The sequence below is a fragment of the Otolemur garnettii genome, unplaced genomic scaffold, assembly GCF_000181295.1.
Source record: "Otolemur garnettii isolate 467f Iridium unplaced genomic scaffold, OtoGar3 scaffold00189, whole genome shotgun sequence".
Classification (NCBI taxonomy): domain Eukaryota; kingdom Metazoa; phylum Chordata; class Mammalia; order Primates; family Galagidae; genus Otolemur; species Otolemur garnettii.
This window is the reverse complement of record NW_003852584.1, coordinates 461,511-465,275: the sequence shown is the minus strand read 5'-3', so window position 1 is coordinate 465,275 and position 3,765 is coordinate 461,511. Positions and strand designations below refer to the sequence as shown.

Below are 3,765 nucleotides of genomic sequence, written 5' to 3'. Positions count from 1 at the left end.
GAGAGACTGACTGCAGATGGGCAGTGAAGAGCATGCACACAGCACACACACACGCGCACACTCTGAGAGACTCACTGCAGATGGGCAGTGAAGAGTGTGCACGCAGCATGCACACACACAGATCTATACGCACACATACAGGTCTGTACACACACATGCACACACTCTGAGAGACTCACTGCAGATGGGCTTTTATTAGCTACCATATCATCTGTGCAAAGACAAGACTCACATTAAGTATTTCCATAATTTGAAGGAAAGAAAAAATATGCTGACTAGACTCTTTCTCCTCCCCACAGGAGGGGCCTGAGTAACCTCAGTACCCTGGCGGCTGTGTTTTCTCTGAGCCCCTGCCCCTTGGTTGGTTTTCTAAACCTGAAATGGGAGATGTGAATCCACAAGCCACTGGGGTAAGGGAAGGAGAGAGAGGGTATGAATCTGGAGAGAGGAGAAAGGTCTCCCTCCACTGCCACCTGTCCCCTGCCAGCCAGCCTGGGACACTTGGTCAGTATTTATTGAGCACTTTCTCTGTCATTCCAATTTGAGGGCAAGGAAGATGCCAGTGAAGCAACACACAGAGACGGTGTCCTCGAGGACTTTGTAAATTGTATGGGCATTATTCATTCATTCATCTAGCTGGCATGTTTCCCCGGTCGCATTTGCCGTTGTCTCACCAGTGTGTCACGTGGTGCCTGGCTCACACTATGTGTTGGGAAGTAAATGCTCGTTGGACAGACAAGTGAGGGGGGAAGTGAGCAAGTGAACTCTCCCAGGCACCTTGGTGACACGACTGGGGACCTGCCCTTGGAAGCTCACAGCCCATGAGGATGATGAGGTGGCTGCTGCTGATTCTGGTGACACATGTCCCCCCGGCCTACGTGCTGCACCGTCTGGTCTTTGAGACTCAGCCCTCTCTTGGTTTTTACGTTCTTTTCTCCTCTGGAGAAAGGTTTCTCCGACTCTCTGACCTTGTGGCTCAGGCTACTGTATTCCAGCCTGTCCTCACTGCGGGGTCTTGGGCTGTCTTTCTGTTACCCTTCCTATTTTCTGCACACTTGCTGTCTTGGAGTTCCGTCAGTGCTGATGGACCCCCAGCTTACTTGCTCATTGAATCAATATGGAGTGTTACTCGCCTATTCCAGATGCTAGAGATAATAAAATGAACACCACAGACTCGGTCTTTGTCCCCAAAGAACTTTATGCTTCACTCTAAACTCTCCCTTTATCTCCAGACTCATGTAGCCACATGTGTACTGGACATTCTGTTTGATGTCCAAAAGGACATTCATCATCTGTCCCACCAGGCCAGTCCCCTCCTCCTGCTCTGTGGGTCTCAGCAGATGGCTCTTCCCAGTGCCCCAAACCAGAGACTGGAGACCCCCCCAGACGCCTGTCTCTTCCTCATCCTCCCATCCACACAGGTCCCCCGTTCTGCAGTTTCTACACATCACTTGTCTCCCAGATCAGCCTCCTCCTCCCCATCTTCCTGGCCCAGGTGATCTTTATTTCTTGTTCGTATTTATTGCTGCAGCTGCCATATTGGTCTCCCTCCCAATTTACCTCTCCACTGCAGACAGAGGAATTCAAGATTCCAATCCCATCCCATTTTTCCATTGCTGGAAAACCTGAGGGCCTCCCATTGTCCTGGGGTAAGAACCCCAGAGTTTTACTCAGCTTATAGGGCCCCTCACGACTCATACCCTCTGCCTGACTCCCCAGCCTCAGCTCCCGTGTGGCCCACAGGGCTGTGCATGGTTCCCGAGTGGGCAGGTCCATGCCAGTCTGCAGCCCTTTGCCCACACCAGCCTTTCCTCCATGCAGCTGATTTCTACGCCTCCCCTGTGGAGAACTGGCCTTTCTCCCCTCACACCTCTCCTGTGCCCTTTCATCTACTCCAGCCATTTTGACTGCAGATACTTGCTGACATTTTCTCCTTTTCCATCCCGCACTGGTAGGAGCAGTGCTTTAGTATCTCCAGTGCCTGGCACTGGCAGGTGACTGTAGCAGACACAGCTGGCATCCTGCCTTATTCATTCTGCTTGTATCAGTGGCAGGCTTCCTACCATGAGTCCCTGTGACTACTCCACCTGAGAGTTTTCTTTGGCTACAAGAGCTTGCTTTGGATATGAATGGGGAAGAACGGAGGTGCCGGGGAGTTAATGCTCTAGGGATAAGTAATACTTTAAAAATACGTTAAGTAAGATTAGACATTGGTAGATTAAAATCCCAGCTTCCTTCTTCCTCAAGTGGGACAACTCTGAGATGTTTCTTTGCGTCTTCTCCCAGAGGTCCCCGTGTGAGGTGGAAGCCTGCTTATCAACACGCTCCTCCCCCAGGTCCTGTCCTCACTCTCTTACTGAGGCTTTCTGGGATCATCTCCCAAACTGTATCCACATTTTTATCTCAGTACCTGCTTCTGTGTGAACTCGACTAAGAGTGTGTCCTAAGAAACATTTGATGACTAACTGAGTGATGACCATGACCTATCACAAAGCAGCAGGTGAGTAGCAGAAGACATGTCACTGAGAGTCAGCAAGTCCAACATCTTTGCCAGTCAGAGGAGAAGGGCCCCAGTGAGGACGGCGGCACAGCAGCTAACAGCTAGTGAACGCTTATCATGTCCCAGGCTCTGTTGTAAGAAGAGCCTGTATGGTGGCAGACAATTAAGTTTGAGAACTCATCCTACAACAAGTGCTGCAGACCTCATTGCCGAATGAGGCACTTTCACAGCTCTCTGTTGGCACCTTCACAGCTCTCTTCTTGGTAAGCTGTGCACACCGTACCAATGCCTAGTCTACCCTTCAAAGCATTTGGAACACTCTTCCTGGAATGACCATCAGAGTTCTTGTTATACAAGGTCCGACAATGAAGTCTGTGAACTCATCCTAGAAAAGTGCCATATACGTCATTGCTGAGTATCACAGGGGTCACCGAATGGCCCCGGGAGTACTTTGCAGGTAATGGTAGTGATATCGAGCAGTGAGGTACATGGCACTTTGTTTAGGATGAGTTTGCTACCTTAACTGCCTGAACTTGGACGTATGCATGTATGTGTGGGTTTTTTTCTCTTATTTAAACATCTCAACAACTCATAGTGGGGGGTATCTTAATCCTACTTTATAAACAAAGAAGTGAATCAGGGCATAGAAAGTTGAGCCCAGGTCTTACCAGCTGCAGGAAGAGCAGCTGGGAGTTGGCTCCATGCAGTCTGGCTCCACCACGGCCTTACCTTGGAGGTGGTGAGATTTCATCTGGGCCTTGAATGACGGTGAAGGACATTTCAGGATGGTAGGTCGGAAGTAGCAAAGGCACAGTAGCAAAAGCATCTGCCTTGCTTGGGATCACAGGTTGGGAAGAATCTGGATTTGCAGGAAGATGTGCGTTGTATAACTATCTCATTCTCCTCATTTCCCATGTCCTCCCCCACCTACAGCTGTAAGGGGATGTGGAGAAGGTGAAAGGGTCAATAGCTGGAACCAGAAGCCTCCAAGGAATCTGGCTGTAGTGAATACGGCAGCACATTCTCCTCTCTGGCTTTACTGAGTTCTGATTTGCAGTCTGAGTTTGGCAGAGTTTTAGACATGCACTGAAGCTCAGACTCAAAAATCATAGGATCCTAAAGCCTCATGTTTCAGGTTGCAAACTCAGATGCTTGCAAGTGCCCAGCAGTCAACACTGAGCAGGAAAATGCCCAGGCGTGAGATGGTAGACGGCAGCTCGGATGCCCAGCCATAACTGCCTGGGAGAGACAGGTGGTGCCCAGCC

At 50.0% G+C, this 3,765-nt stretch overlaps 1 protein-coding gene across 1 annotated transcript in view; it reads left to right on the top strand.

The window, feature by feature from the left end:
• SHISA9 (shisa family member 9) overlaps positions 1–3,765 on the top strand; it is a 309,654-nt gene that overhangs the window by 98,774 nt on the left and 207,115 nt on the right. The window lies entirely within an intron of this gene.